The sequence below is a fragment of the Dendropsophus ebraccatus genome, chromosome 2, assembly GCF_027789765.1.
Source record: "Dendropsophus ebraccatus isolate aDenEbr1 chromosome 2, aDenEbr1.pat, whole genome shotgun sequence".
NCBI lineage: Eukaryota > Metazoa > Chordata > Amphibia > Anura > Hylidae > Dendropsophus > Dendropsophus ebraccatus.
The window spans coordinates 5391932-5400122 of record NC_091455.1 but is presented as its reverse complement, the minus strand read 5'-3'; the positions used below and the strand labels follow the sequence as shown (position 1 = coordinate 5400122).

General features: G+C 49.1%; 1 long non-coding RNA gene across 1 annotated transcript; it reads right to left on the bottom strand.

Moving 5' to 3' along the window:
- Window positions 1-2373: 2373 nt before the first annotated feature.
- LOC138782939 (uncharacterized) lies at window positions 2374-6014 on the bottom strand. The gene is made up of 3 exons (XR_011361600.1): window positions 4605-6014; window positions 3987-4122; window positions 2374-3122 (listed from the first exon to the last, which is right to left on the bottom strand). It is a non-coding gene; the product is annotated as an uncharacterized lncRNA (long non-coding RNA).
- Window positions 6015-8191: the final 2177 nt, after the last annotated feature.

Below are 8191 nucleotides of genomic sequence, written 5' to 3'. Positions count from 1 at the left end.
GCAGGCATTTAGGGAGGGTTTTAGTTCCGGTTTCCGGATTCCAGGTCTTCAGGAGGCTCCTGTGGGGAGGTTCGTAATTTAGTTTCGACGTTGGTGCGGCCGGTGGTTGTCACAGAAAAGTTGTTTAAAGAAGTTGAATTGGGGCGGATGGTGGGGCCTTTTGATACGTGCCCACTTCCCGGGTTGTGGGTTTAGCCATTGGGTTTGGTTCCCAAAAAGGAGCCGAATAAATTTCGGCTCATACATCACCTGTCGCACCCGGCTAGGGGTTCGGTGAATGGTGGGAATAATCCTGAGGTATGCACAGTGTCTTATACATCCTTTGATGCGGCCTTGCGCTAGGTGCATATGTATGGAAGGGGGGCGTTAATGGCGAAAGCCGATATCGAGGCTGCGTTTCGGTTGTTACCTGTGCATCCAGACAGTTTTGTTTGTTGGGGTGTTGCTGGCAAGGGCAGTTTTTTGTTGATTTGTGTCTTCCGATGGGATGTTCTATTTTGTGTGCCTATTTTGAGGCCTTTAGTACGTTCCTCGAGTGAGTGGTGCGGCAGGAGGCTCAGGTAGCCTCCGTGCTGCATTATCTAGACGATTTTTTGTTTGTGGGACGCGGTGGGTCGCGAGTTTGCGCGGCGCTGTTGCAGGCCATGGGGCGGTTGGCGTGTTTTTTTGGGGTTCCGTTGCCGCACGAAAAAAACGAAGGACCGACTACGGTTATTTGTTTTTTGGGGATAGTAACTGAGCGTTGGGAGTGTCGGTTGCTGGAGAACAAACTGGCGGAGCTCAAAGAAGCCGTGGCGGGAGCCTGTGGTAGGAGGAAGTTGCGTTTGTGGGAGATTCAGCCATTGCTTGGGCACCTTAACTTCGCTTGTAGGGTTATGCCCATGGGGCGGATTTTCTGTAGGCGGCTGGCCATGGCAACTGGGGGTGAAGCGTTCATATCATTATGTCTGGTTGTCGGCTGAGTTGCGGGAAGATTACCTGGTGTGGAAGAAGTTTTTGGGGAAGTACAACGGGAGGAATATTGATATTGAGGAGGTAGTTTCTAGTTGGGATTTGGAGTTGTTTACGGTTGCGGCTGTTGGATGTGGGTTTGGGGCCATTTTGCACGGGTGTGGAGTGCAGACAGGTGGCCCGACGAGTGAGTGTTGCAGGGACTGGTGAAGAATCTAGAGTTGTGGGGGGACTATTTGAAGGACAGGCGGATTTTCAGTGTGACAATTTGGGGGTGGTGCAAGCTATTAATCTGCAGTCGGTGACTTCGCCCGGTGAACCGGAACTTACTGTAATACGGCCAAGATGTGATATGGACTCAACTGCAGTGTATAAACTCCTGGACCCCAAATGTCATTATTCCGTACCTCAAATGTCATTATCCTGTACCCCAAGAGTAACTATCCTGTACCCCAAGTGTCAGCGTGTCACTATCCTGTACCCCAAGAGTAACTATCCTGTACCCCAAGTGTCAGCATGTCACTATCCTGTACCTAAAGTGTCACTATCCTGTACCCCAAGTGTCAGCGTGTCACTATCCTGTACCCCAAGAGTAACTATCCTGTACCCCAAGTGTCAGCGTGTCACTATCCTGTACCCCAAGTGTCCCTATCATGTACCCCAAGTGTCCCTATCCTGTACCCCAAGTGTCACTATCCTGTACCCCAAGTGTCCCTATCCTGTACCTCAAGTGTCCCTATCATGTACCCCAAGTGTCAGCGTGTCACTATCCTGTACCCCAAGAGTAACTATCCTGTACCCCAAGTGTCAGCGTGTCCCTATCCTGTACCCCAAGTGTCCCTATCCTGTACCCCAAGTGTCCCTATCCTGTACCCCAAGTGTCCCTATCATGTACCCCAAGTGTACCTATCCTGTACCCCAAGTGTCACTATCCTGTACCCCAAGTGTCAGCGTGTCACTATCCTGTATCCCAAGAGTCACTATCCTGTACCCCAAGTGTCAGCGTGTCACTTTCCTGTACCCCAAGTGTCAGTGTGTCACTATCCTGTACCCCAAGTGTCAGTGTGTCACTATCCTGTACCCCAAGAGTTACTATCCTGTACCCCAAGTGTCAGTGTGTCACTATTCTGTACCCCAAGTGTCAGTGTGTCACTATCCTGTACCCCAAGTGTCTCTACCTGTACCCCAAGTTTCATTATCCTGTACTCCAAGTGTCACTTTTCCATACCCCAAGTGTCTGTGTTACTATCCTGTACCCCAAGTGTCACTATCCTGTACCCCGAGTGTCACTATCCTGTACCCCAAGTGTCTGTTTTACTATCCTGTACCCCGAGTGTCACTATCCTGTACCCCAAGTGTCACTATCCTGTACCCCGAGTGTCACTATCCTGTACCTGAGCACAGAAGGGAGACATTCCAATGTTGTTGTTTTTTTAATATTTTTATTGTTCGCTGCTGGGAAGTTTTTATGGATCTGGGATAAGAATACAGATACAGCGGCTCCTGTCCATCATGTAAGGTGGAGGATTATAGAGGAGGCTCCTGGTATATATAATCACCTCCTGTCCATCATGTAAGGTGGAGGATTATAGAGGAGGCTCCTGGTATATATAATCACCTCCTGTCCATCATGTAAGGTGGAGGATTATAGAGGAGGCTCCTGGTATATATAATCACCTCCTGTCCATCATGTAAGGTGGAGGATTATAGAGGAGGCTCCTGGTATATATAATCACCTCCTGTCCATCATGTAAGGTGGAGGATTATAGAGGAGTCTCCTGGTATATATAATCACCTCCTGTCCATCATGTAAGGTGGAGGATTATAGAGGAGGCTCCTGGTATATATAATCACCTCCTGTCCATCATGTAAGGTGGAGGATTATAGAGGAGTCTCCTGGTATATATAATCACCTCCTGTCCATCATGTAAGGTGGAGGATTATAGAGGAGGCTCCTGGTATATATAATCACCTCCTGTCCATCATGTAAGGTGGAGGATTATAGAGGAGGCTCCTGGTATATATAATCACCTCCTGTCCATCATGTAAGGTGGAGGATTATAGAGGAGGCTCCTGGGAGTTATAATCGGCTCCGGTGACTCTGGGGCTTTATAGTTGCAGTGCTCGTCCAGCAGATCGTAGTAGCCGGTGATGTTCCCCACAGGGTTTTCCTGATAAAATAGAAGGGTCTGATTACTCTGATTAGTATTAGAGGTTCATGTAGTGCTTTGAAATGACCTTTAAATGTTTTAAACACCCTCATGCTCATGTGATAGTCTATGTCATCTGTAACATGTTTGCAAATCACTTAATTTACTAATGGTGCGTTTACACAGAAAGATTTATCTGTCAGATCTTTGAAGCCAAAGCCAGGAACAGACTATAAACAAGTAACAGGTAATAAAGGAAAGATTGAGATTTCTCTTCTTTTCAAATCCATTCTTGGGTTTGGCTTCCAAAATCTGTCAGATAAATCTGTCTGTGTAAACGCACCATAAGATATACTCCTAAAATCCCGTCTCTAAGTGTCTCGCTCCCATTCACACTGCCGCCCACTGCTGTTAGGGGAATTCTGTCTCTAGCAACAGAGAGATCAAGACAGAGTGCAGGAAGTGGTGGTGGAGCTGTGATCAGTCTTCCCCAGTGTGTCCAGCCCTTCCTTACATGAGAATCACAGCTTCCCCAATCACTTTCCAACCATATAGTTATAATAAAATAATATAGAATATATAAAATATATAGAATAATATATAATACAGTTATCGGTCTGGCCTGAGACCCCACAGACCCCCACACCATCCTGATCAATAGAATAATATATAATAAAGCACAATAAATGGATATAGGGGATATGTAATCGAAATAAATATTAACCCCTTCTTCACCTCAGACCCATGTAATAGTGATGTCATCTATCTAGAAGGTTAGGTATATTATAATCAGGGGCATTTTGCTCTCAGTGGAGCCTCCTATAGGTTTCCCATTATTTTCTATGGGAATATCTCCCTGCATAGTGACCAGTAGGGGGCGCTCACCTCTGATCAGGGTCACCGCTCTGGGGAGGGGCTCACATTCTTCCATGGACGTCTTCTCCATCCTGAAGCTCCTCAGGGAGGTGATAGTGAAGCTGCGGAGCTGACGCCATCTCTCTCCACATCCATGCTGGGAAACCTGCGGAGAGGAGACAATGAATGGGAATCGAGCTTTGGGGGTAACATTACTGGGAAGGACAATGAGGTCAGGAAGGTTAGTGCTTTGTAGTTATCATAAGTGTCCAACAACTATGCTATTTTTCTTTTATTGGTTCTATATTATTGATCTTTTATTGGTTCTATGTGCCAATAGGATCATTAACGTTATATTTTAATCGTTTGGAAAGTATGGACACCTGATGGCAGCGGCAGCACAATCTCCCATCAGTGATGATAAGGAGGACACTGCTGGGGAATGGACAGAACACGACCTCTCAGCTTAGCTTTACACCTTGTGACCAGAATAAAAGGATTTTAGGATTATTTTAAAATATAGATGATAAAATAACACGATATCCTTATCTGCCCCCAGAGCTGCGCTCACCTGTGACTGATGTGACTGTCAGGCTCTTATTACCCCCATCACCCCCCATCATTATTTGCCCCCAGAGCTGCGCTCACCTGTCAGTCCCCGCGGTACAGATGACGTCTCGCTCTCCGCTCTTCTCTTTATACACAGACGTCACATTACTGGATCCAGGTGAAAGTTTCCGCGCTCTTTGTTCTTTATTCCGGGGTCGGGAGAAGCTCATCCCCGACATTTCCTGCTGTCACCTCCCAGGAGAGAGAACCCTGCCGGCTACTGCTGCTGTTATCAGATCTCATGTGCCCCCTGCCGGCTCCTGCTGCTGTTATCAGATCTCATGTGCCCCCTGCCGGCTACTGCTGCTGTTATCAGATCTCATGTGCCCCCTGCCGGCTACTGCTGCTGTTATCAGATCTCATGTGCCCCCTGCCGGCTACTGCTGCTGTTATCAGATCTCATGTGCCCCCTGCCGACTACTGCTGCTGTTATCAGATCTCATGTGCCCCCTGCCGGCTACTGCTGCTGTTATCAGATCTCATGTGCCTCCTGCCGGCTACTGCTGCTGTTATCAGATCTCATGTGCCCCCTGCCGGCTCCTGCTGCTGTTATCAGATCTCATGTGCCCCCTGCTGGCTCCTGCTGCTGTTATCAGATCTCATGTGTCCCCTGCCGGCTACTGCTGCTGTTATCAGATCTCATGTGCCCCCTGCCGGCTACTGCTGCTGTTATCGGATCTCATGTGCCCCCTGCCGGCTACTGCTGCTGTTATCAGATCTCATGTGCCCCCTGCCGACTACTGCTGCTGTTATCAGATCTCATGTGCCCCCTGCCGGCTACTGCTGCTGTTATCAGATCTCATGTGCCCCTGCCGGCTACTGCTGCTGTTATCAGATCTGTTGTTCCCTGTTATCGGCCATATCAGGCTGGGGAGGAGCTAATTGAGGAAATATCTGGAAAACCTCCAAACAATAATGTATAAGGGGGCTGTGCTGGGGAGATGGTTAGTATGGGAATAGGGAGGGTTAGGGGGGAGATTAGCTATAGAGGCCTAAGAGTAAGTTTTGTTGAGGTTTGGCTTGTGGTGGGTGTGGTTTCTATAGCTGGGGGTGTGGTTTTATAAGAAGGGGTGTGGTTTTATAAGTGGGGGTGTGGTTTTTATAGGTGGGGTGTGGTTTGTTTTACCACTAAGTCGGGGAGCCTCAGACAGGCAGAGACCCCCTGTAAGGCTCTGTGCACACTTTGTTCATCCCCCTAGTAAGTTTCCTCAGACAGGCGGCTTATGTTGCGGAGGGCACCGGACGGACGGCACTGGTTAGGAGAGCAGCCGCACATGTCGGACATTTATTTTTTGTGATGGCGCACAGTACATAAGAGCGCAGTCTGTTGTATTTCTCTAGATGGATATAGAGGTATATTGGGGCATACTACCTGCATATAGGGAATGAACACAGTGTGCACAGAGCCAAACTCAGGGATTATCAGCGTCTGCCACCTCCTCCTCCTCCCCCTCCACCCCAGCCTCCTCCTCCCCCACCACCTCCTCCTCCACGACCTACTCTAAATGTGCTTCTTCCTCCACCTCCTCCTCCTCCACCTCCACCCCATCCTCCTCCACCTCCTCCTCCACCACCTCCTCTTCTGATCATGTCTATCTGCTGAATGTGAGGGTCTCTGGCTCTCTGTTCTGCTGTCCGCTGAAGCCGGACGTTGCTTTGGTTGGGCCGGTGTCCTGAGAAAGAAAGAACAAACAGTCCGATAAGTCCATCACCTGCCTGGGAGGACATATTATAGAGTAATGTAGGAGGAGGAGGAGGACAGAGTAATGTAGGAGGAGGAGGACAGAGTAATATAGGAGGAGGAGGAGGACAGAGTAATATAGGAGGAGGAGGAGGACAGAGTAATGTAGGAGGAGGAGGACAGAGTAATGTAGGAGGAGGAGGAGGACAGAGTAATGTAGGAGGAGGAGGACAGAGTAATATAGGAGGAGGAGGAGGAGGACAGAGTAATGTAGGAGGAGGAGGAGGACAGAGTAATGTAGGAGGAGGAGGAGGACAGAGTAATGTAGGAGGAGGAGAACAGAGTAATGTAGGAGGAGGAGGACAGAGTAATATAGGAGGAGGAGGAGGACAGAGTAATGTAGGAGGAGGAGGAGGACAGAGTAATGTAGGAGGAGGAGGACAGAGTAATGTAGGAGGAGGAGGAGGAGGAGGACAGAGTAATGTAGGAGGAGGAGGACAGAGTAATGTAGGAGGAGGAGGACAGAGTAATGTAGGAGGAGGAGGAGGACAGAGTAATGTAGGAGGAGGAGGAGGAGGACAGAGTAATGTAGGAGGAGGAGGAGGACAGAGTAATATAGGAGGAGGAGGAGGAGGACAGAGTAATGTAGGAGGAGGAGGACAGAGTAATATAGGAGGAGGAGGAGGACAGAGTAATGTTGGAGGAGGAGGAGGACAGAGTAATGTAGGAGGAGGAGGAGGACAGAGTAATGTAGGAGGAGGAGGACAGAGTAATGTAGGAGGAGGAGGAGGACAGAGTAAAGTAGGAGGAGGAGGAGGACAGAGTAATGTAGGAGGAGGAGGAGGACAGAGTAATGTAGGAGGAGGAGGAGGACAGAGTAATGTAGGAGGAGGAGGAGGACAGAGTAATGTAGGAGGAGGAGGAGGACAGAGTAATGTAGGAGGAGGAGGAGGACAGAGTAATGTAGGAGGAGGAGGACAGAGTAATGTAGGAGGAGGAGGAGGACAGAGTAATGTAGGAGGAGGAGGAGGACAGAGTAATGTAGGAGGAGGAGGAGGAGGAGGACAGAGTAATATAGGAGGAGGAGCAGGACAGAGTAATGTTGAAAAGGAGAACAGGACTAGAATTTATTTTGTTTTAGAGCTCAGCCCCTGTGCCATTACGGTGGTGCCTGTCCCTGCTGCCCATCCCTCCCCTGTGCCATTACGGTTGTGCCTGTCCCTGCTGCCCAGCGCTCCCTGCTCTCCTTCTGACACCTGGGAAATGTATACTCAGCCAATCAGTGATAGCAGCAGAGCCCCGCCCCCACCAGTGATTGGCTGAGTGAGCAGGAAGTGTAGATCGGTGTGGTTTCAGAGAGTGGCAGAGAGGCAGTGGGGGATCAGCTAGCTTAAAAATTACTCAGTCTATATCTTATATAATAATAAATTCATAACCATGGAGAATCCTTAAATAAATAAAAAAGTACATATACATAAATCTAGTACTAAAAAAAAATTACACCAGCCTGGGCTGGTCAGAGCCATAACCTGAATGGGGCAGCAGGGCAGATGCATGACTCCCGCTCCATTCAGAGTTCCTGTGGTCGGGGGTCCCATCTTCTGACCATTGGGGGTCCCAGCAGTCAGTCCCCCATAGATCGGACAGTTATCATCTATCCAGTGGATCGGTGATAATTGCAGCAGGTTGGAGTTTCCCCTCCTACAGAGTAACCAGGACATATGGTCCCCAGAGGCCGGCAGCCAGAGCTGGACACACGTCCCTGGAGATGGACGGCAGCTGATGTGCTTGTAGTATAATCCTCACCCTGCATACATGATGGAGCGCCCCCTATAGTCAGTGACTAGTCCCTGCAGAGAGTTCTCATATAGAGGAGTGGACTCACCTGAGAAGGTTCCTGCAGCCGCTGTGTCTGGCGCAGTCTCAGTGCTGAGTATTTATACCT